General features: G+C 44.9%; 1 long non-coding RNA gene across 2 annotated transcripts; it reads right to left on the bottom strand.

The window, feature by feature from the left end:
* Positions 1 to 246: 246 nt before the first annotated feature.
* LOC115656330 lies at positions 247 to 4188 on the bottom strand. Of its 2 annotated transcripts, XR_004001631.1 has the most exons (4): positions 4059 to 4188; positions 2669 to 2917; positions 2407 to 2489; positions 247 to 1025 (listed from the first exon to the last, which is right to left on the bottom strand). It is a non-coding gene; the product is annotated as an uncharacterized LOC115656330 (long non-coding RNA). The 2 variants fall into 2 exon arrangements; XR_004001632.1 differs by lacking the exon at positions 247 to 1025 and having other exon boundaries at positions 2280 to 2489.
* Positions 4189 to 24592: the final 20404 nt, after the last annotated feature.

The raw sequence follows: 24592 nt of genomic DNA, 5'->3' as shown, positions 1-24592 counted from the left end.
ACTGATTTCAAAGGGTCATGATTAAAATCTCCCAGTATCTTATCATCATTGGATTTCTAAAATGCAATTCTGCTCAAATATAGTATTTACTGAGGAAGTAGAATAAGTTTTTGACTTTAAAATAAAGAATAGATCCAGCATAAAATCATAGTCATTTTATTGCTTTAGTGATTTTTTTTTAAAAAAGAGTTTATATATAACAGTTTATATATAACAGTTTATATAGTCATACAGTCTCCCCAAATATTTTCATGCATTTATTAGCAAAACCTTAAAGAGTTGTATGTATACTGCACCCTGATGTGCAATTTACCCAGGACAAGTATTTTCACAGTCCATAGTTAGTAAAAGAAGTGGTACATCATCTAACAGTCTTTGTAAAGTCTGGTAAAATCTGAGTTTGTGCTTTTTGCTGGCCGGCTTCCATAAGTTTGTTTGAAATTCAAGGAATGTGGCATGTATTAATGATGTACACACATCAGCATGTAAATGAAAGTCTCGTTGTAAACAGCAGTCTCACAGGATATGTCTACACTAGCGCTTTTACTTCTAAACTGATTGCAGGTTAACTCATGGTAGCTAACGTGTTTTTAAAGTCTAGTCTGGACACTCCCCAGATGTTTGTTCCTGGATGCAAGTTTTAAGGTTTATAGGGCAAACAGACACTTTTAAATCTGGTGGCTTGGACCTATCTCTGATCATAAATTATCCGGATATCCCACATGAAAGTGTTCAGAGGCCAAATGAAAAAATCCCTTTTCCAGATCTATATAAAACCATCTTCCCATTTTATAGGAAGCTTGATAGCTTTTGGTAAAACCTTAAAAGATGAATATGTCAAGTTCATGACAATGAATGAAAAGATAATATGGCTGTATTTTGTAAATCTGTGCTTCAGTGAAGCACTTGAAAAGGTAAATGAGAGCTGAAGAGCGGGTTTTGAAGATTGTGTGTGTAGGCTAGTGTCTTCTAAGCAGGAGACAAAATCTCTTGCAGGTTGACTTTGATGGGGGCTGGATGAGTTACTGGAAAAACAAGGAGAAGCTCTTAAAATGGGTCTAAGAGAAGCATATATGTGGATAGTTGATAGACTGATCAAGAGATAAGGAGGCACAAGGAAAATAACATATCTAGTCCCCAGGTCTACTCTGTTTCCAGTATTGGTCCAATTTTGAAGTCAATCTACATGTTTCCTATTGGGGATGACTGAAATTAATGGGAGCTTTGCCTGTGAAAGGATTTCAAGATCAGTCCTTTCAATGCCAATCGGATGTCTGCATATGAAATGTCTGCAGAGCTGGGTCAGAGATTTGTATGCAACTCTTGCCATGGGCTTGTCTACACTAGAGTTTTTACCATAGTTAACTCACTGCTGGTTATCTTCAGGTCATTGACACGTTTGACAAGGCGAAGCTGCATTTAAAATTTATATTAAAGCTAATGTTAAAATTTTATAATCCGTAGGTTAAGAGAAGAGTCTCTGTACATCTGGATATAGTGCTTAAATTATTCAAAAGTACAAACATTGGTTTAAAAGTAATACAATACATAGAGTACATAATCAGCAATAACCCAAATATGATTAACAAATGTAATGAGATAATTTAGATATTAGCATCCAAATATTCAGGTATATCACCCATAAAAAGTTATACAGCGAGTTGGTTGTGGAAAGCAAATATATCAACGAGTGAAGATTGTCTCTTAGTTTTTGAGAATTTAGGATAGGTTGACCCGGTTCGAAAATAAAATCCATCAGGGAATTATTTCAGTTCCTTTCCCGACTGTGCTTACTACTCAAATATTTGTTCCACGATAAAAATGTCTGTGGTTTACACTAGTCAAAGCACATAGGGTGAGCTCCTGACCTCACTTTGCCTGCTTCAGCCCTTTCTTGCCCCCCAGAAGAGCCAGAGTGATGTCAAAGGGCCATAAACGCCCCCATTCTGCTTGGTGGACATTCCCCAGGTGCAGGCACTGCACTCTGGATGACAGCTGTAATAAGGCTGCCTTGTGATACAGTCTCATGCCCTGGCAGAGGGGTCAAACAGCTCAGGCTGGATGATGTAGGGGCACATCAAGGACAAGACCACTGCACTGCAGAGATTCTGGGCAGCACTGCAGCCCATAAGGCTGCCCAAGGAGGCTGCCACAACTTAAATAGCTGTCTGCATTATGCCAAGGGCCTCTCCAGGATCAGCAGAGTACAAGGGTGGCTTAAAGGCACCTTAGCCAGCCCCCTCCCCCAATCCCACCCTCCTGCCACCATTCCTCTGGGCCACAAATTCTGCACTGTGTCTCTTACAGGCTCAGCACAGAATCTCAACCATAATCTTCAAAGCCTACTCTTCAGCTCTCATTTAACTTATCAAGGGCTTCACTGCAGTACAGATTTACGTAACACACCTTTGCTGTATTATCGTTTTCATTCCTGGTTGGGATCTTGACACGTTCTTTTTTCCAGGCCTTACCAAAAGCTGCCAAGCTTCCTACAAAGCGAAAAGATGGTTTGGTGTAAATCTGGGGAAAGGATTTTCATTCTCACTTGAATAATTTTGTCTAGGGTGTTTAGATAACTACGATCAGACATGAGTCCAAGCCACCAAACTTAGGAGTATCTGGATCCAGGTTTTTGGATCGATCCACTATAAAGTTAGAAGACACTTACACAATTCACGTTCAGATCTGGGTGTGGATTTCAAATATCCTCAAAGGGTGTGGGCCTGGCTTTTTGGTTCAGACCTCCTTCCATCTGATGCCTCATGAGGAAGGCTTCTCTCACCACCTTCTTTTTGCAGCCAGAATGAATTCCCCACCGAAGCTGGTTTTGTTCCGTGCGCCTATGTCCAAAACTTGTTTTAAACTGTGTTTCCGAGAGCCAATTAAACATCACAGGGGAACGCCCAATTTTGAAAGGCTGTAGAAATGCCATGAAAAGAACCTTTGAGACAAATGATGCTGAAGAACTCACATTGACCTTAGACAACTTGGCTGACTTAATGATAAAATTTATGTTGTCACTAGTATGAAATACAGAACCACTTGATGAATGCTCCTGATGTTGCTTTCTGCATACCATCAAAACATTCTGATATCTTCTAATTCAGCAAGGGCCAGAGGCATACTTTATCTTAATAGGTATGCCTTCTCCTGCTTGAACTTCTAGTAGTTGAAAGTTAAAGCCAGACAAATTCCAATTAGAAATAAGGCACACATTTTTAACAGCTGATTATCCACTGCAACAAAAAACAGAGGAAGCGGAAGATTCTCCACAGTGCTTAATTTGTAATGAAAGAGCAACCAGGGCTCAAGCCATTAGGTGCTGGGGCTCAAGCAAGTGTTTTACTTTAATGAGTAATGTGTCAAGCCCAGAGGTGTCAGGCCTATGAACTGCCAAATTTAGAGGTGCCGGGGCTCAGCCCTGGCAAGCCCTGACGCAAATTAAGCATTGATTCTCCAGCTCCTGAAGTCTTCATATCCAGACTAGATGCTTGCAAGAAGTGGTCTTAGCCAAACACGTTATTGGGCTCAATATAGGGATATCTGGAGGAAATTCTATGGCCTGTGGGTCAGAATAGAGGATCCCTTCTGGCTTTAAATCTTCGAATCCTCTCTGAAACTGAGACTATTTAAATAGCTGATAGGACAATGCCAGTAAACACATTTGAAACATAGGGAAGAACAGACTCATCAACAGCCACTGCACAACAGTCCCCAAATTGCTTGTATACCACCACATCCCTCACTCTCTGGACTGATTTATCCAGTATTGCCAACTCCAAATGATAAAAATCATGAATCAGTCTCCCATCTCCCCCTCCCCTCCCCCCAAATCACCAGAGTTTTAAAAGAATGATCAGTGCGGAGTTGTTTTTATTTGACCTTTGGGCTTTGATTTTTCAGGGTGCACCTGGGTCACACTTTCAAGCTTCTGCACAATCACGAGGGCAGGAAACATCCTCTTTTGAAAAATGAAAGCTGAGACTTTTATCCCACTAAGAGCTGAAGCTTTAAGTCAAACATCAAATATCCTGAAATTCATTGGCAATATCACTTACCTGATGCCAAAACTACAAGTCATGGCATGGCTGACTCATGGAATCTCTTTACATTCACTTTAGTTTTCATCTTCCACTCAAGTGTTGCCAGAATCTTTATCAAGGTGGATCATGTGGATGGCTCTCTGTGTCTGATGATTAGCCTGGAGAAATGCTGGTATGTTACCAATAAATACTAATGAAACCAAACGCTGATTTTATCTACTGCCCCTGGACTTCACTGAAAAGATTGCATGTGTCCATGCTTAAAGTTCGTGTGGAGAAATCAGCATATTTTCATGGCTGCTCTTAATCCACTTTATCTATTTTAAGGTTTTCTACCAAGCTTGTCACTGTAGTGTCTTAATATCAGACACTGTCACTCCATAAATTATGCATGCTAGTTGGGATTGAGAGGGCTCTGGTGGAACAGAGTGAACCAGTGAAATAAAATGTCAACAAATGCAATAGCCTTTGTCAAATTCAGATGAAAAGAAATTAATTCTATAAAAGGGGACTCTCAAAATAGCTTGGCACCAAGCTGTAACAAGAAACAGCCTTTCGATGGTGGAGAAGGACAACAGAATGACAGTCTGCCCTTACGGAACTCAGCCTGGTTAAAGCGAGGGCTTTTCCGCCACGACTGTCATTTTAATATCATTTATTTTTTTAAAAAGCAGTAAACAGGATCTTGCTTCAAAAGTTCCAGAGTCTTCAGTAATCAAACCAAGCCATTTCATGATCAGCCAAAAAGACTATTATTATTCCTACTTGTGCAGATATGATCTGAAGAAAAACACACCTCTAGGACTAATAATAAATAATAACGCTATTCATACATTTGCACTGGGTACAAGATGTCAATTTCCCCATAATTGAAAGGAACAGAAAAGGGTGTACAAATAGTAGTCTGTGGTGAATAAGTATTGCCCAGTGCTTTAGGTTGAAGAGATTTCTTATGGGTACATGTATGTTATGAAAGAAAAGTGTTTTAGCATCCAAAGGACCCTGGAATAATTCTCCTGAATTTTTGCACAGAGCCTTATTCAGAGTGGTTGAAAGTGTCTGTTATTTAAACACAAAGGTGTTCAAATGGGAAATGATTTCCAGGAGACCAAGACACCTTAACCACCCAGGGGACAGAGCTTGGGGCAGACAAACAGGCAAGGAATCCAAGCAGATACTTCCATGTCTCTGTTATTCAGATCTTAGTGCTACAACTGAGGCCAGGTCTACACTACACACCTATAATCGGTATAATTACGAAAAATCCACACCTCTGAGGGCTTGTCTACATCAGAAAGTTGCAGCGCTGGTGAGGGAGTTACAGCGCTGCAACTTTGAAGGTGTACACATCTGCAGGGCACCACCAGCGCTGCAACTCCCTGTTTGCAGCGCTGGCCGTACTCCCGTTTTGTCTCGGGTGTAGAGGATCCAGCGCTGGTGATCCAGCGCTGGTAATCCAATGTAGACAGTTACCAGCGCCTTTCTTGACCTCCGTGGAAGGAGGAAGCCTCTGGTAATCAAGCTGGTTTCCTTTCCCGGTTTGCTCTCTCGGTCCCGGAGCCACCCAGCAAACCGCAGGGAAGGAGACCTGCTTGCTCGGGGTTCCGGGACCGAGAGAGCAAACCGGGAAAGGAGACCAGCTTCGCCGCGGTTTGCTCTCGCATTCCCGGAGCCACCCAGCAAACCGCAGGGAAGGAGACCTGCTTGCTCGGGGTTCCGGGACCGAGAGAGCAAACCGGGAACGCCGCGGTTTGCTCTCTCGGTCCCGGAGCCAGCCAGCAAACCGCAGGGAAGGAGACCTGCTTGCTCGGGGTTCCGGGACCGAGAGAGCAAACCGCGGCGAAGCTGGTTTCCTTTCCCGGTTTGCTCTCTCGGTCCCGGAACCCCGAGCAAGCAGGTCTCCTTCCCTGCGGTTTGCTGGCTGGCTCCGGGACCGAGAGAGCAAACCGCGGCGTTCCCGGTTTGCTCTCTCGGTCCCGGAACCCCGAGCAAGCAGGTCTCCTTCCCTGCGGTTTGCTGGCTGGCTCCGGGACCGAGAGAGCAAACCGCGGCGTTCCCGGTTTGCTCTCTCGGTCCCGGAACCCCGAGCAAGCAGGTCTCCTTCCCTGCGGTTTGCTGGCTGGCTCCGGGACCGAGAGAGCAAACCGCGGCGTTCCCGGTTTGCTCTCTCGGTCCCGGAACCTCGAGCAAGCAGGTCTCCTTCCCTGCGGTTTGCTGGGTGGCTCCGGGACCGAGAGAGCAAACCGCAGCGTTCCCGGTTTGCTCTCTCGGTCCCGGAACCCCGAGCAAGCAGGTCTCCTTCCCTGCGGTTTGCTGGGTGGCTCCGGGACCGAGAGAGCAAACCGCGGCGAAGCTGGTTTCCTTTCCCGGTTTGCTCTCTCGTCCCGGAACCCCCCTTGAAGCCGCCCAACAGCGCTGCAGTGTGGCCACATCTAACACCACTTGCAGCGCTGGTTGCTGTAAGTGTGGCCACTCTGCAGCGCTGGCCCTATACAGCTGTACTAATACAGCTGTAACAACCAGCGCTGCAAAATTTTAGATGTAGACATGGCCTGAGAGACATAGTTATACTGAGCTAACCTCTGATACACACACCCCCCTCACCCCCGTGCAGACAGTGCTATGTTGATGGGAGAGTTTCTCCCTTGGGGATGTGGATTAATTAACTGGTGAAAGACGTTCTCCTGTTGGTGTAGTAGCATCTTCACTAACGCGCTACAATAGCACAGCTGCATCAGTGCAACTCCACCGCTCTAGCACTGTAAATGAGGACAAGCCCTTAATTTGATTGGACTAGGAGGAGGAAGGGAGACAGTGATCAGGTTCCTGGTTGTGATTATGCAAGTTGTAGAATGAAGGTTCTGTACCCACCTTTGCTATTTTATTCTATTTTTTATGACTGGTTATGGGGGGAGGAAGCAGAGGGATGTTGTTCTGTATAGTGGAGTTGAGATACTATCTTTTTAAAGCTTTCAGAGTCTTTTTAAAATTGGCTTTGTTCTGCCCCGGCCTGAGGACACAAGAAACCGCATTTGAGTTCAGCTCTGTGAAGCTTGAAAGCTTGTCTCTTTCACCAACAGAAGTTGGTCCATTAAAAGATATCACCTCCCCCACCTTGTCTCCCTCATGTGTTTAAAGTCACACATGTGCTTAAATATCTTCTTGATTCCGGGCCTTCATTAGCAAAGTATTACTAACCCAGCTGTGGCTAACATCACTTATGGGCAAGACTGACCAGTTTAAGTAGCTCATTCATGACAGCAAGCAGCTATTTTTGGAGTCAGATACTGCCAATTACGTTCCCTCCCACCCCCATGTTAGTCCCTCTAGCCTGTGATGAACTATGTTTATTCTACGTGTTGGAGAGTGGAGAAGCTCTGATAAATCTATTAAGTTGTTTTCCCACTGCAGCAAAAATAACAGGAAGAGAAAAAATCACTAGGCAAATGAGCTCACCTCAAGCTGCCCATTACTGTAATTGTTTATACTTTGTTCCAGAGCATACTGATAGCATGGTAACAACTTGTGTAATTTGGGAGATGAGCTGGGTGGGGTGACAATTAAAATCTTTTAAGGAAGTCTGGGGAGAGAGTCTGCCTGAGGAGATGTTTTTCCAAACAGAACAGCCTGTTTTCCACTCAAATGCAGTCAAATTTTTGACTTCACACCTTAGTTTCTACTAAGGCCACGTCTACACTACAGCATAAAATCGAAATTATTAAAACCGGTTTTATAAAACTGGTTTTATAAAATCGATTTTACGCGTCCACACTAGGGCACATTAATTCGGTGGTGTGCGTCCATGGTCCTAGGCTACCATCGATTTCCGGAGCGGTGCACTCTGGGTAGCTCAGTAAAAGAATGAGACCAATAACTTCGATTTCCGTCCACACTAACCCTAAATCGATATAGTAATATCGATTTTTAGGGTTACTCCTCTCGTTGGGGAGGAGTGCAGAAATCGATTTTAAGAGCCCTTAAAATCGATTTAAAGTGCCTTGTAGTGTGGACGGGTACAGCGTTAAATCGATTTAACGCTGTTTAAATCGATTTAACGCTGTAGTGTGGACCAGGCCTAAGTGAATGACTGTAAAACAGAGCTGAGGGTTTTTTTAGTGAAGTAGGGAGAGCATTATGTATACTGGATGTATGCAGCAAATGGTAAAATCACCATTTCTTTACTTTTCTCCTTTTTCTTTTCCTAAGGCTGTAATGATCACTTTCCAAGCTGAGGCTTGAAGAGCATTGAAGAATGCCTGAATTCTAATTCTCTGGCATGTGCGCCATCTAGTGTTCATTCACTATGAAATGCAGACTTGTCAAGACTAGAGAGCCAAAATTGTCTTTGAGACAACTCCATTAAATGGAGTTACACCATGCATGAAATTGTCCTCGGATATCAGACAACCTCCACTTCTATCAATACAGATGAACTAATATAGCAAACAAAAAAGGCACCAGCTCGCTAGTTAGTTAGATGGGCAGGTGGAACGTAGTATTTTTTTGCTTGAAGTCCTGTGCAAATACCCCAGTTTTAGCTACTCCTCTAAAACACTCTCTGATGGTCTGAGCTTGTCTGGGGTAGATGCTATTGTCTTCCTTGTTCACTGGTTTTGCCATATGCTGCCATTTCCTTTCTGTGTCACTGAACCAACTGATTTTTCAGTGAGTTTGTTTGCCCTGTCTGACTGGACTTTCTTGCTGAATTTTTTCAGGACCTTGACAGAAATCATATCTGGTGTTGGGAGGTAGGGCTTCTTCTGATTTCTTCTCTTTTGTTTGATAAATTACACAACATTAAGGATAACACAAACAGGCAACCAGCAGGCTTTTGAAATCAAGTCCGCAAACATTCAGATAGTTTGCCAGAAGCCAACACAATATAATGCACCCAAGTTCTAAAAAACAGCTAATGTGCTGAGTGAGTTTAAGCCAGTTGTTAATGTTGATTTAGCTGCCTTGTCTGTGTGGGGAGATTGTTTCTACAGGTCACAGAGTAAGAGAGAAGAGGAGAGAATGGAAGAAAAATAGACAATTTGAAATACAGAAAAGAAATAAAAACAACCAAATGAAGGCAGGAAATAAAGAGAGAACAGCTAATTAAATAGGATGGCAACACCAATATAGTATGGATGTCCAATAGGATAAGGAAAACCAGTAAGATCTTAAGATCTTTAGAAACAACAACCTGAGCATCCTCCTCTGGAAAATTAATATGTCCACCCATCCCAAATTGAACAGCTTTCAATGCAGGTGTCTGTGTAGAATATTCAAAGTAAAATGGCCTGATAGAATAAATAATGAAGAGGTCTGAGAACGGGCACAACTACTTACAAAAAAGTACAGCGGAAGTGATGGGCATCACTGGGACATCTTTTAAGAATAATAGGCTGCCTGAACAAGCATTTATGTAGTGACCCCAGAGCAAGATATTAGAGAGGCCAACCTCTCTAGCACAATAGTGCATATTCCATAACACAATAATGGCTGAAGCAGCATATTTACATCTGAATATAAAGGACTTGAAACGAAGAGCCCGGGAGGGGGCTGATAGGTACCATTTGACTTCTGCCTGATGCATTTGATGACATGGGAAGAACGATAGTGGCGATGATAATTAGAAACTTGTTTTAAGATAAACCAAAAGAAGCCACTCTTAAACCAATATCAGAATGCCTACACAGGGACTTGCACTGGTTATACTAACATGGTTTAACTAAATCTGTTTTAAGCTCTGTCTACTTGAAAGAGTTATACCAATTTAATTTAAGGTGTGATGTTAAACAGATTTAGATAAACCAAAATAAATGTCCACACAGCTTTTTTCACAGTTCAATGCCAGGTTGACATTTTAAACATATACCAGCATAACTTTGACAGTCAGAGGTGTGAACCCCCCCGTCCCCCTCCACACACACACAAAGACAGAGCTCTGCCAACTAAACCCTCAGCATGACAGATGCAACTGTGCCCACAGAAAATGGTTTCTGTCAGCACAGCTTATGTTGGTCAGCGGGGTGGTGTTCCTATGCTGGCAGAACTCTTTATGTCAGCATACACTGCAGGTATGTCTATATTACCTGCCGATCCGGCGGGTAGTGATTGATCTATCGGGGATCGATGTATTGTGTCTCATTTAGATACGATACATCGATTCCTGAACACGCTCCCTGTCAACTCCGGAACTCCATGAGGGTGAGAGGCAGAAGCGGAGTCGACGGAGGAGCGACGGCCGTCGATCCCACGCCGCAAGGACACGAAGTAAGTCAATCTAAGTCAATCTAAGGCCTGGTCCACACTACAGCATTAAATCGATTTAAACAGCGTTAAATCGATTTAATGCTGTACCCGTCCACACTACAAGGCACTTTAAATCGATTTTAAGGGCTCTTAAAATCGATTTCTGTACTCCTCCCCAACGAGAGGAGTAACCCTAAAATCGATATTACTATATTGATTTAGGGTTAGTGTGGACGGAAATCGAAGTTATTGGTCTCATTCTTTTACTGAGCTACCCAGAGTGCACCGCTCTGGAAATCGATGGTAGCCTAGGACCATGGACGCACACCACCAAATTAATGTGCCCTAGTGTGGACGCGTAAAATCGATTTTATAAAACCAGTTTTATAAAACCGGTTTTAATAATTTCAATTTTATGCTGTAGTGTAGACGTGGCCTAAGAGAGGTCGACTTCAGCTACGCTATTCTCGTAGCTGAAGTTGCGTATTTTAGATCAATCTCCCCTGTCCACCAGTGTAGATCAGGCTCCTCTGTAGTGTAGACATAGCCTAAGTCAATTACGAATTAGTTTAAACTAAACTCAAATAAGTCAAAATGAGTGTCTATGCCAGGATTGCAACCATTAAATTAAATCCGTTTCAGAATCTGTGCAACTTTCTCATGTAGACAAGGCCTAATTAAGTTGCTGCAAACTTGTGGGTAAGCAAAGCCTTAACCATTAAGGGTAGAATTTTCTGTGCTGTGGAATGTGTACAGATGTTTACTCTGTTCCATGGTAACATCCTGTTAAATACAGAGATTTGATGTTTATATTACTGTATAATGTTTCTCGAAACAAACTGTGTTGTAATGACTATAGTTGTGTTTTGTTTCTATTTACATGGCAAGGATTTGTAAACCTGATAAAACCTCCTGAATAAATGAATAATTAGAGAAAAGAAGAGAGCGAGAAAGAAAAAAAGTAGACTTTTCAATACCTCCAGAAGAGTTGTATGGCCAATTTTTTCTAAAGGAAACTGGGTACCCACGTTCCTCAGGCAGCTGTGAAATTGCCACCTTTAGGGTGTTGGAAGAAGGTGTAAGTTGTACCAACTAGACTTATTCTTTAGACTAGTGATATTGCCCTTTGAATTTGGCCCTCAGTGCTCGAAATGAGTTCTACCTTAGTGTTGTGTGTTTGCTTTATGGCCTATCCTTTCTTATCAGTTCAACCCAGACCCTTACTTGCAAAAGGCAGTCAAACTCAGCAGGTGCACACATTCTTCTCACTATCCCATGAAGCTTTCTCTTTTAGATTGTAAGCTCTTTGGGGCAAGGACTACCATTGATTATACGTTTGCACCATTCCTGGCATGGCACTACTGCAATGTAATGGATTTTGTGCCTACATTCTGTCAATAATTGGCGAGTCCGTTTGCAGTGCCATCACTCACTGTATTGCAAGTGCAACTTAAAGGAACCTGCCATATTCCAGGTTTGTTCCTTTATATATGACCCTACTCAGTGATACTGCAGTTTCAAGAACTATTCAGCTCATCTGTTTTGCTGGAGCCAGACTTCATTTGTCTCTGGTGTGTGGCAGAACATGAATCATTTGCATTCTCTAGGCTGTGAATCAGGAGCAACACAGCTTCCCTTGAATTTGGAATAAGGTGATTCATTTTCTCATACACATACTCCATCACCCCTTGTTTACAAAAAAAAAAAAGTACTCACCCTCTTAGTTGGTTCATGTAGCAAGCAGAAGAGTCTGAGAGAACAGAGTCTCTCTTTTCTGATTATGCCCAATAGGTACATCCACTGCATAAGCTGTCTTACGATTTATGTGTTGCTAGTAAAACAGACATTACCAAATCAATATAGCAGTACCTGTCAAGAGCCTGCTGAGCCAAGAATTCCTTGATATTGAATAGGATTCCTTATCAAATCTTTCTGTGGTTTCAAAAACTTAGATTCAAACAACTTGGTAGGTAGATGGTTAGTTTAAAAAAAATGCAACAGAGAAACTAGTCAGTCATGAAGAATGAATACAGCATGTCAGAGACATCTTTAAAACTAGACTGACAAAGCAGTATATTGCGGGGAGCAATCCTCTGTTATTTTCATTTTATTATTATTCATGTTGTGATACCATGTGGGAACCCCAGTCGTCCAATGGGAGTCCATTGTGGTAGGTGCTGTACAATCACATAGCAAAAGAGATGGCCCCTGCCCCAAAGACCTTATAATCTAAGTAAAGGATGATGAAAACAACCTACAAGCTTTTTTTCATCTCTAATTTCAACAAGCCAAGTCCTGAAGGCCTTAATACTGAATTTCTGAAATTGATAGGAATTTTGCCTTGAGTAGAGGCTTCAGGATTTGACCTTTTGTTCTATGAGCTACTCCAATAGCATTGTATAAAGAGCAAAACTTCAGTAGATGCTGCATCAATACACTATATGGGAAAAATTAAGATAGAAAACAGGAATGCATATTCTACATAGGTTCTTGTACCACTCCCATCGCCAAAGTATCGGAATGCCTTCCAGTAGTGCATTAAGCGATGTGTCTAACATCTGTCGTAGGTGGGTCATTCTCTCTTGCATTGTCTCCAAGGAGAAAGCTTATGCTTAGATAAATTTGTTAGTGTCTAAGGTGCCACAAGTGCTCCTGTTCTTTTTGCGGATACAGACTAACATGGCTGCTACTCGGAAAGGAGATTTGTGTGCAGGGGCAGCTCCAGGCACCAGAACGCCAAGTGCATGCCTGGAGCGGCAAGCTACGGGGGGCGCTCTGCCCAGGGCCGTCCTTAGGCATAGGCAGAATAGGCAACTGCGTAGGGCCCCACACTGCCTAGGGGCACCACTCTGCTGGCAGCCCAGACAGTGTAGAAGCAGGGCCGCTGGGTCCTAGAGAGAGCCGAATGCAGCACAGTCTGAGGAATGGGATTGGCTGCTGGGGTCTCTGGGAAGGGGAGGGGGTGGGGGTTGGGAAAGGAGCTCACCTGTGAGTGTGACTTTTTCCCCCTGGCTGAGGTCAGGTGAGGCAGGCTCTGTGGCTCTGGAACCAGTATCCTTTGTTGTCTCCCATAACATCCATTCTTCTCCCCCCTGCCAGACGGAGCACCCCCTCCTCTCTCCCTCCTCCCCAGGAGCACCCCTCTCTCTCTCCTCCCTCCCCTCCATCAGGGCTGGGTTGAATGAGGTGCTGGGGGGGGAGGAGAGGCTGGTTGCTTGCTGAGGAATGAAAGTGAAAGTAATTCACTTCCTGGGCAGGCAGCCAGAATTGGAATGTCACACAGGGTTTGGATGGGGTTAGCCAGATGTGTGACAAATCGGGATTGGAGTAGGGTGAGCAGATATCCCTATTTTATAGGGACAGTCCCAATTTTGGGGTCTTTTTCTTATATAGGCTCCTTTTACTCCCCCCACCCATCCCTGTCCTGATTTTACACACTTTCTGTCTGGTCACTCTAGGTGGGGGTAATTGGTGCCTATATAAGACAAAGCCCCAAATATCGGGACTGGCCCTATAAAATCAGGACATCTGGATCTGGCCACCCTAGCTGGGGAGCGCCTCTCCCCCGGGCTGGCAGCTGCCAGCTATCCATCTCATCCGGGGGGAGCTGCATAGGGCAGGATGAGCTGCTGTGGCTCCATGGATGCCCCGTCCCTGAGATCAGATGCTGTGCTAACTTCACCATGGTCCATAAGGCTGGTGGTGGTGCCCATTGGCGTGTGATTGGACCTGAGGGTTTGCTGCTGCTGTCGCCACTCTGCATCCCAAGAGGTGGATTTTGGGGTCCTGCAGTTTTCCACCTATCTCCTCCTCTACTGCAGCTGTTGGACCAGCGGGCTGGGGGCTGAGCCAAGCATGAAAGCAGTACTGTGTTGCCATTTAGATTGTCATTTAACAACTTTGTTTGCCAAAAATTCTTGCTAACAATCCTGAATCCAATTTCAATATTATTTAAAAAAAAATCAATATCTTAGCCAAAAACAGAAAATTAAGTTGTTGACAATTATTAGTGACAGGTTTGGTTTGAGGCAGGGAGTGGGCCAGGTTTCATCCGAGAAACAAAAAATGTTGACTGACTTTCCTATAGCCTGATAAGAGCCCTCCAACAACTGTAATATGCTCATCTCCTTACTAGTGAATAAAGCAGGGGTCGGCAACCTACAGCACACGTGTCAAAGGTGGCAGGTGAGCTGATTTTTGATGGTATGCAGCAGCAGGCTGAGCGGCTCAGCCCATCACTGCTCGGGGGTTCCGGCTGCTGCCCTATTGTCAGCTGGGATACCAGCCATTGGCCCCACTCAGCACCTGCTGCTGGCCTGGGGACCCCCAAGGAACCCCAGGCTGGCAGTGGGCTGAGCAGGCCAGCTGAACCACTCAACCTGCTGTCAGCCTGGGGTTCCATTTACTCAGCCGGCAGCGGGCTGAGTGGGCTGGTGGCGGGCTGAGCAGGGCCGGTGGGGGGTTGAGTGGCTCAGTCTGCTGCCAGTCTGGGGTGCCAGCAGCACTCAGCCTACTGCTACTCCAGGGTTCCGGCTGCCGGCCCCTTGCCAGTCAGGAGCTCAACCGCCAGCCCCACTCTGCGTCCTGCCAGCCTGGGTGAGCAGAATCCCAGGCTGGTAGCGGGCTGAGAGGGGATTGGCGGCCGGGATCCTGGCTGGCAGGAGTTGGTGGTCAGAACCCCAGACCAGCAGCGGGCTGAGCAGGGTCTGGGATCCTTGTCTAGGGTTCCAGCCACCAGCCCCGCTTAGCCCGCTGGCGGTTTGGGGTTTCATTTACTCAGCTGGCAGTGGCCTGAGCAGGACCAGTGGCCAAGATCTCAGATAATAACAATAGTTTATTTATATAATATAGACATAGAGAGAAACCTTCTACAAACATTAAAATGTATTACTGGCACGAGAAACCTTAAATTACAGTGAACTTGGCACACCACTTCTGAAAGGTTGCCGACCCGACCCCTGGTATAGAGTTACCATATGTTGTACTAAGATTCTCCTGCTTTTTTTTTTCCCTGTGAGTCAGTATAACTTTTGCCAGCCCAGAAGTTGGGCAGCCAATGTTTTATGTTTTCACAATGTTTTCTCCAACTTTCATAAAGTAAATACATAGTTAATATGAGTTAAAAAGGCCAGGGACACTTCTTTGTGAAGAATCTGTACAGCAGATCATGCCCATAGACGATCCCGAAAAGAAATTTGAGGTTGAATTTTTTAATGTTGTGATGGATAAAGCAGTATCTGCTGTTGATGAAAGGTTTAATACCTTGCAAGTACACCATGAACAGTTTGGATTTTTGTATGACATAACTAAATTCAACGAAATAGGAAAACAAGAGCAACTAATGACAAAGTGCAAGAATCTAGAGAGCCTCCTGAAGCACGGTGATAGTTTTGATTTAAATGGACTTGAACTGTACGAAGAATTGAGTACACTGTCATCAATGTTGCCACATGCAAAATCGGCGATGGACATTGTACAGTTTATTCATACCCGCAAACTTGTTGACATATATCCTAATGTGTACATTGCCACTCGTATTCTATGGACAATTCCTTTAACAGTAGCATCAGGAGAACGGAGTTTCTCAAAACTAAAGCTCATTAAAAACTATCTCCGCTCTACAATGAGTCAGGAACGCTTAACTGGTCTTGCTATTCTTGCAATCGAACAAGACACGACTTTGTCTTTGTCATACGATGACATTATTACTGATTTTGCAGCCAAAAAAGCCAGAAAGATTGCTTTTAATTAAAAACAAATCTTTGTTTCAATACCTCTTCATATAAATTTCCAATAACATTTTGATAAATTAAAAAAAAAATTGCATCATTCTGTCATCAGAATTTTTTCTATAGTGCTGCTTCTTTAGTGCTAGTCCATCAGCATTACAGTGTGCTAAATTAAGTTAAACCGGTTTTAATAACGTGAATGTGGCAAGTTTTCCAATACTGTAAGCTTATGTTTGTGTTGCAAAGAGCAGATCAGGCACTGGGGCACCAGTTTAATAATCTCACCTAGGGCACCATAAATCCTAAGGCCGGCCCTGGCTCTGCCGGTCGCTGCGAGGGCGGCGGGCAGGTTGCCTTTGGCGGCATGCCTGCAGAGGGTCCGCTGGTCCTGCGGCTTCAGCGGACCTTCCGCAGGCTGCCGCCGAATTCACTGGACCGGGGACTGCCCATGGGCAAGCAGCCAAAGGCAGCCTGCCTGCTGTGCTTGGGGCGGCAAAATACCTAGAGCCTCCCCTGTTTGTGTGTGCGGTGGAGAGTTTTGGCTTGGTGAGGTTTTGTTTTGGGATTAAAAAAAATGTGCAAGCTGCTGTGTGGATTATATTGGAAAAGGCAGGTTGAAAAACTGCACCTTGTGCTTGGTGTGGAAGGCAGTGAGGTCTGGAATGGGCCTTATTTCTGGGAGGCTTTGTTCCATAGCATCATAGGATATGTCTACACTGCAAAAAACACCAACCCAGCAGAAGCAAGTCTCAGAGTCTGAATCTACAGACTTGGCTTCACGCTATGGTGCGTGGAGATGTTCTTACCCGGGAAACCCATCCTCCCTTCCCCCAGTTTGAGCCTGTCCAAATGGCACAGTCTCAATGGCTATTTTTAGCTCCATAGCGCAAGGCCTGTGAGCCTGAGTCTGAAGACCCAGGATCTGAGACTTGCAGCTGCCGGTTACTTTTTTGCAATGTAGACACTCACATACTGCCCTCTCCGTTCCCTCTCCCCCACTCAGAAAGCTGTTTCCTCCACAGATTAACTTTACCCTTATGGTAAAATAATGAAACTAGTACTGGCATGGAACCGTGGTAAGATAAGAGTAAAGCCAGGTCTACGCTAGAAACTTTTGCCAGTATAGCAATCTTGTTAGTGTGATTTTTTTTTTTTTTTTTTTTTACATTTCTATACAAGCAAGAATTCTAGTGTAGACACAATTATACTAGCCTAAAAGGACTTTTGCTGGTCTATCTTATTTCATTTGGGGACCAGGTATAAGCTATATCAAGGCTTCTCAAACTAGGGGTTGGGACCCCACAGGGGGTTGTGAGGTTATTATATGGGGGGGGGGGGTAAGCTGCCAGCCTCCACCCTAAAGCCTGCTTTGCCTTCAGCATTTATAATGATGTTAAATATATAAAAAAGTGTTTTAATTTATAAGGGGGGGGGCACGCTCAGAGGCTTCCTATGTGAAAGGGGTCACCAGTACAAAAGTCTGACAACCACTGAGCTATACCGACAAAAGCACTGTTGGGCTGGGGTTCCATTTGGTCCTCGAGAACCACAAATGGGCATGCAAAGCAACGTCCTCCTTACTCGGGATTTGCGAAGCATCATGCCTGCACTAAAAGGCAATGTTCCATGGGCGCTACTGAGTGACAGCTATAGTGTCACTCTGTATGTTGACTTTATGGAAGTGTTCAATAAATGTATTCCAAGTAGTAGAGTCAAGTTTGGATTCACAATTATTTGAGCCTAGAAACCAATAGTAATGTATGTATGTTTAGGCATAAAAGGCCTAGCTGGCAGCCTGGTGTTATTTGCTGTGGTTTGAGGCTCCTAGGTCCTAAATGATGGGGCAGAGGAAAGGGAAACATGGTGGCATGTTGCAGGTAGAGCGATGGACAGGAGTCCTTTGTTCCCTCTAATTTCTTACATCCATATGAATTTTGTTATGTGCACATAACAAAATTCACGTGGTGGGGGGTGGGGCCGAGGGGTTCGGAGTGTGAAAGGTAGCTCAGGGCTGGGGAAGAGGACTGGGTGCGGGGGTGGGTGAGGGCTCTGGCTGGGGGTGTGGGCTCTGAGGTGGGGCTGGGGATGAGGGGTTCAGGATGTGGGAGGGGGCTCAGGGATCAGCCAGAGGGTTGGGATGCAAGGGGTGAAGGGTCTAGCTAGGGATGAAGGCTCTGGCGTGGGACTGAGGATGAGGGGTTCAGGATGCAGGAGGGGGCTCAGGGCTGGGGCAGAGGGTTGGAGTGCAACATGCAGGCTCTGGGGTGGGGCCAGGGTTGAGAAGTTTGGGTTGCAGGCTGCCCCAGGGCTGCAATGGAGAGAGAGGACTGCCCCAGCACTCTCTTGCCGCTGGCCGGGCTGGACTGGGCTGGGCTGAGGGAGGGGCTCCTTTGCCAGGCCTCTCCGGTGGGCCTGGGCAGGGCCGGGCTGAGGAAGGGGCTCCTTTCCCCTGGCCACAGCAAGTCCAAGGCAGGTCCATGTTGGGGCCGTGGGAGAGGCGCCTCTCCCTCCGCTGTGGCAAGTCCATGCCAGGGCCAGTGGGGTGGGGCACCTCTCACTGCTGTGGCAGGGCTGTGCTGGGGGAGAGGCATCTCTGCCTGCCACAGCCCTGAGCCTCTGCGTGGGGCTTAATAGGCAGTTGCGTGGTCACACAGCTTAGAGGGAATTTAGGGCAGGACCCTCTCTTTTTGTTCTGGGTTTGTACAGTGCCCAGCACAATGTGGTCCTGGTCCATGACTAGGGCTCCTAGGCATTATGGTAATACAAATAATAAATAAATAACAATATTAATAGGAGCAATGCATTGCCTAAACGGTTTCCCTCTGAGCTGGAACACATCATAGTTCCTCCCCATAAAAACAAATGATCACCCCTAGTATAACCTTCATACAGTTATTGCACTGGGTATGTCTTACACGACACGCTGGAAATCATTTTGCACAGCAGCACTCCCTTGGATTTTGTGCCTACATTCTTTCAAATGACAGTTCTCCACTGAAGGCCAAAGTTTTATTATAAAGAGGGTTCAACTTATTAAAGAGGGTTAAATGTCTTTCCAACTAATCATTGGCCAAGTCTACTAGCCACTCACCTCGAAAATGAGGGACAAATTCATTGGCCCTAAGCCTTTTGGTTTCACTATTGCTTGATTAGTCATTTCTGCCTGGAAAAATTGTCCAAACTATCTTCCCCTTCTCCCACAAACAGAAAGAAGTGAGCATATTGTAATCTGCTTTGCTTAACATGCATCTCTGGGACAATCTTAATAAGCAGACAATAGCTACACTGACTTAAAAGATGCAAGGTTGCATTTGTTGTTGCCTATTTACTACAAGCTCCAATTCAGCCCTACTGATAGGCAGTCACCTCAGTGGAGGCCCAAACCTGGTCTCATTGAAGCCCATTTGCTGTGGACTTCACTGGGACCAAGATTTGACCTTGAATAATCTAAGCTTCCAGCAGTATGGTTGTGGGTCTGTGTTTGTTTGTACTGGGGCAGGGGTCTCACTACGAAAGTTCAAGGGAATTCAAATAAATCTCTGTATCCAAAACATTTTTCTCCTTTCCTGATTCAGCAAACTTTGTGAAAACGTTCTGGTTTCTATTAATGAACATATCTCCAGAAGCGATTGCTGCTGCTTCTTGGTTTCAGACTAGTACTTAAATTTACTCCTGAGAGCATTCTAAGGGGAGGGCACTATAACCTTCACAGAGAGAGGAATTGTTTATAATATGCCAGATTTACAAACATGATGAAAACAGATTAGTAGATCTCCTGAGGACAGAGAAAAACTGTCTGAAAAATCAGCTCTGAAAACATTTTTCATTTACATGACAAATATCCAGTATTAGGGTGACCAGATATCCCGATTTTATAGGGACAGTCCTGATATTTGGGGCTTTTTGTTATATAGGCACCTATTACCCACCACCCTGTCCCAATTTTTCACACTTGCTATCTAGTCACCCAATTTGATATGCACTAGAATGAGCCAATCTCTCTTCTGAAGAAGGAAAGTTTCTATCCCACGAGTGTGAATTAGTATATTTTAATAATCTTAAAAATGCCTATTTCTTGCTTTATTCAGAAAGACCCTGAACCATCGAAGGCAGTGGAAAACCCATTGCCTTCACATGTGCATTGGCTGGTATTGCAAAATTGCAAAAATGGGGAGGGATAGCTCAATGGTTTGAGCATTAGCCTGCTAAACCCAGGGTTGTGAGTTCAATCCTTGAGGGGGCCACTTACCAAACTGGGGCAAAAATCAGTACTTGGTCCTGCTAGTGAAGGCAGGGGGCTGGACCTGATGACCTTTCAAGGTCCCTTCCAGTTCTAGGAGATAGGTATATCTCCAATTATAATTTAAAATGGTGACAGATAAACATACAAAAGAGCACATGTAAAATAATATCTCTAGTATAACAGCAGTATCACTGACACACAGCAATGGAGGAATCTGGCATTTCACAGCACTCATGCACATAGCTAAAATTATCACAAAAAATTATACCTATGTACAAGAGAAAGAATTTTTAATATGCCCGACCTGCTTTGGGTTTGCTTTTAGAACTACGATGGTGAGTTGACAAAGGAAGCCTGGTTTAGTGGGCAAATCTGAAAGTCAGGAAAATGCCCCAGATTTTATCTGATTTGCATCTATCAGTAAAATGGGATTGATAATACTTGCTTGACAGGTGTCTTGTGAATTAAAATTTGCACAGTGCTTTGAGATACATAGCTTGGAGAAGTCAGAGCAGTACTAAGTATTAGAAGATAAGTTACAGGGTTTACATGCTTTCAAAATATGTTTTAATGAATTATTTCTCAGGAAAGTCTGGGAGAATTAAGTCCTCTATTTAAAGAACAAGTATAGCAGGTGTACAAGCGCTCCCCTTTTCCCCCCCATGCTTCACCAGTGTGCCTCAGTCTTGACCTAGAGGGCCATCTCCAAGGCTGAGAAGACAGTTGTTTCCATGCCCATGCTGTTCTTGACCTCTCTGCTAAGACTGATAATTAGTGATAATTGCAGTGGTGAGACTTTTTGTCCGTGATATAGATACTTGCCCAGGACTGGCAGGAATACAGTACATTCATATAGCCTCCCAAACTTAGATTGCGACTGTGATGCTCTCTTCAGGGAACCCAGAACCGTAAGCCACTGTGTAACCTCTCCGCCTCAGCAAGAGAACACTGCTGGAACTTAAACTGTGTGACAGCTCCCTGCCGTACCAATCTGTCTGCCTAACCAGCAAATTCCTTGAGCCTCCGCCAGTCTGAACTTTACTCTCCAGGTAACATTCAGTGAACCCCAATTCCTGAGTTCCCTAGAGGCATCTATCTCTCTGCAGCATCCAGTCCCTCTCCCTGGACACTCACAGCAATTAATCACGTCTGCTGTCTCCAAAGAGACAGAAAACACACCAGCCAACAGGGTTGATGACTCATATAACAGCACTGAGGTGGATCCTCACCTCAATTTTAAAATATTTTAAAGAAGTCACTCAAACCAAAACTTCTGACACACAACTCCATACTAGAGCCCCAAAACAGCAAAGCTATGAGTGCTTAAAGCATTCGAGCACTGCTTTAAGTCAGATTTGAGAAAGGTTACTAGCAGATGAAGAAAGTAAGGACCCTATTCATAAAACCTTTGGCGATTTGCCACAAAAATGGCACATTTATTGAGCGCGGAGAAAAAAATGTGGAATGCGCCTTTTCCATATCAGAAATGCATTTCTCTAATTCATAAATCCTGTCCCTTCTTCCCCCACCATTCACTAAAATGAAACCTTTTTTAGTTTGCCACTGGGGGTGGGGGGGGGAGAATGATTCTCAAAGGGACAAGAGAGACACTTCAATGTGCTTATTAAACACACATACACACACATACACACTGTCACATGGATGTTGGGGCAAAACTGGAGACTGCCCAGACCAATTAAAGACCACAGGAGCCATAACAAAGCTAACAAGGATGCAAATAACCCATTATCCTAGCAGTCTGGTAATAAATTAAAGTATGCTAGAGCAAATGAGTCTAAAAATGGGCACAAAAGTAGTTCAAGATTTTTAAAATGTATGCAAAACCAGAACCTGCAAAAGCAGGCAAAGAGGTGACAGCAGAGCGGTGACGAGAGTGATGAGGACGTGGACACAGACTTCTCTCAAAGCACAAGCCCTGGCAATGTGGACATCATGATGAAAATGGGGCAGGTTCATGCTGTGGAACGCCGATTCTGGATTCGGGAAACAAGCACAGACTGGTGGGACCGCATAGTGTTGCAGGTCTGGGATGAATCCCGGTGGCTGCAAAACTTTCATATGTGTAAGGGCACTTTCATGGAACTTTGTGACTTGCTTTCCCTTGCCCTGAAGTGCAAGAATACCAAGATGAGAGCAGCCCTCACAGTTCACAAGCAAGTGGCGATAGCCCTCTGGAAACTTGCAATGCCAAACAGCTACCGGTCAGTTGGGAATCAATTTGGAGTGGGCAGATCTACTGTGGGGGCTGCTGTGATCCAAGTAGCCAACATGATCACTGAGCTACTGCTATCAAGGGTAGTGACTCTGGGAAATGTGCAGGTCATAGAGGATGGCTTTGCTGCAATGGATTCCCTAACTGTCATGGGGCAATAGATGGAACGCATATCCCTATCTTGGGACCGGAGCACCAAGGCAGCCAGTACATAAACCACAAGGGGTACTTTTCAATGATGCTGCAAGCACTGGTGGATCACAAGGGATGTTTCACCAACATCAGCGTGGGATGACTAAGAAAGGTACATGACCTTGCATCTTCAGGCACTCTGGTCTGTCTGAACAGCTGCAGCAAGGGACTTACTTTCCAGACCAGAAAATAACCATTGGGGATGTTGAAATGCCTACAGTTTATAGTTATCCTTGGGGACCCAGCCTACCCCTTAATGCCATGATTCATGAAGCCATACACAGGCACCTTGGACAGTAGTCAGGAGCTGTTCAACTATAGGCTGAGCAAGTGCAGAATGGTGGTAGAACATGCATTTGGATGTTTAAAAGTGTGATGGTGCAGTTTACTGACTCAGTTAGACCCTAGTGAAACCAATATTCCCATAGTTATTACTGCTTGCTGTGTGCACTACAATATCTGTGAGAGTAAGGGGGAGACATTTATGGTGGGGTGGGAGGTTGAGGCAAATCGCCTGGCCACCGATTATGTGCAGTCAGACACCAGGGTGGTTAGAAGAGCACAGCAGGGTGTGCTGCGCATCAGAGAAGCTTTGAAAACCAGTTTCATGACTGGCCAGACTACAATGTGAAAGTTCTGTTTGTTTCTCCTTGATGAAAACCCGCCTCCTTGGTTCACTCTACTTCCCTGTAAAACAACCACCCTCCCCCACTTCAATCACTGCTTGCAGAGGCAATAAATCATTGTTTTTTCAAATTCATGCATTCTTTATTAATTCGTCACACAAATAGGGGATGACTGCCAAGGTCGCCCGGGAGGAGTGGGGGAGGAGGGAAGGAGGGAAGGGCAAGGCCACACTGCACTTCACAACTTATTGAATGCCAGCCTTCTGTTGCTTGGGCTGTCCTCTGGGGTGGAGTGGTTGGGTGTCGGAGGCCTCCCACCCCCACGTTCTTGGGCATCTGGGTGAGGAGACTATGGAACTTCAGGAGGAGGATGGTCAGTTACACAGGGGATGAAGCAGCAGTCTGTGCTCCTGCTGCCTTTCCTGCAGCTCAACCATATGCCGGAGCATATCTGTTTGATCCTCCAGTAGCCTCAGCATTGCATCCTGCCTCCTCTCAACACGCTGCTGCCAGCTCTCCTCTTGCTCCACCCATCTATCCTTTCACGCGTCCCTCCTGTCCTTGCATTCATTTTGTGCTTTCCTGGACTCTGACATTGTCTGCCTCTATGCATTTTGCTGGTCTCGTTCAGTGCAGGAGGACTGCATGAGCTCAGAGAACATTTCATCGCAAGTGCGTTTTTGTTGCCTTCTTATCTGTGCTGGCCTTTCGGATGGAGTTGATAGGGGGTGTGTTGAAACATTTGCAGCTGTGGTAGGAAAAAAAAGGGGAGTACTATTTAAAAAGACACATTTTAGAGTACAAGGTCGCATTTTGCCTCTTATATTGTGGGCCTGCCGGTTTGGTGTGAGAGATCACACACACAGCCAGGCACAGAATTCGGCTTGCAGGCAGCCATGGTAAGCCACAGTCTTTTGGCTTCTTTAAGTCTTCAGGGCAAATTAATCATTAAATAAGCTTGCTTTTAAACCATGTATTATATTTACAAAAGTACACTCACCAGAGGTCCCTCCTCCAGGAACCCACCTTGGGAGGTTTGGGAAGGTATTGGCTCCAGGATGATAAACAGTTCCTGGCTGTTGGGGAGAATGGTTTCTCTTCTTGTTTGCTGTGCACTATCTTCAAATTCTTCCTCCTCCTCCTCCTCCCCAAAATCCTCATCCCTGTTGCGTGAGACTCCCTCTTGCAGGAATCCACAAACAGGGGTGGGGTAGTGGCGGTGGCACCCCCAAGAATTGCATGCAGCTCATCATAGAAGAGGCACGTCTGGGAGTCTGACCCAGAGC

Source organism: Gopherus evgoodei, chromosome 8 (genome assembly GCF_007399415.2).
Source record: "Gopherus evgoodei ecotype Sinaloan lineage chromosome 8, rGopEvg1_v1.p, whole genome shotgun sequence".
Taxonomy (NCBI): Eukaryota; Metazoa; Chordata; order Testudines; family Testudinidae; genus Gopherus; species Gopherus evgoodei.
This window is presented reverse-complemented; position numbering and strand designations above follow the sequence as displayed.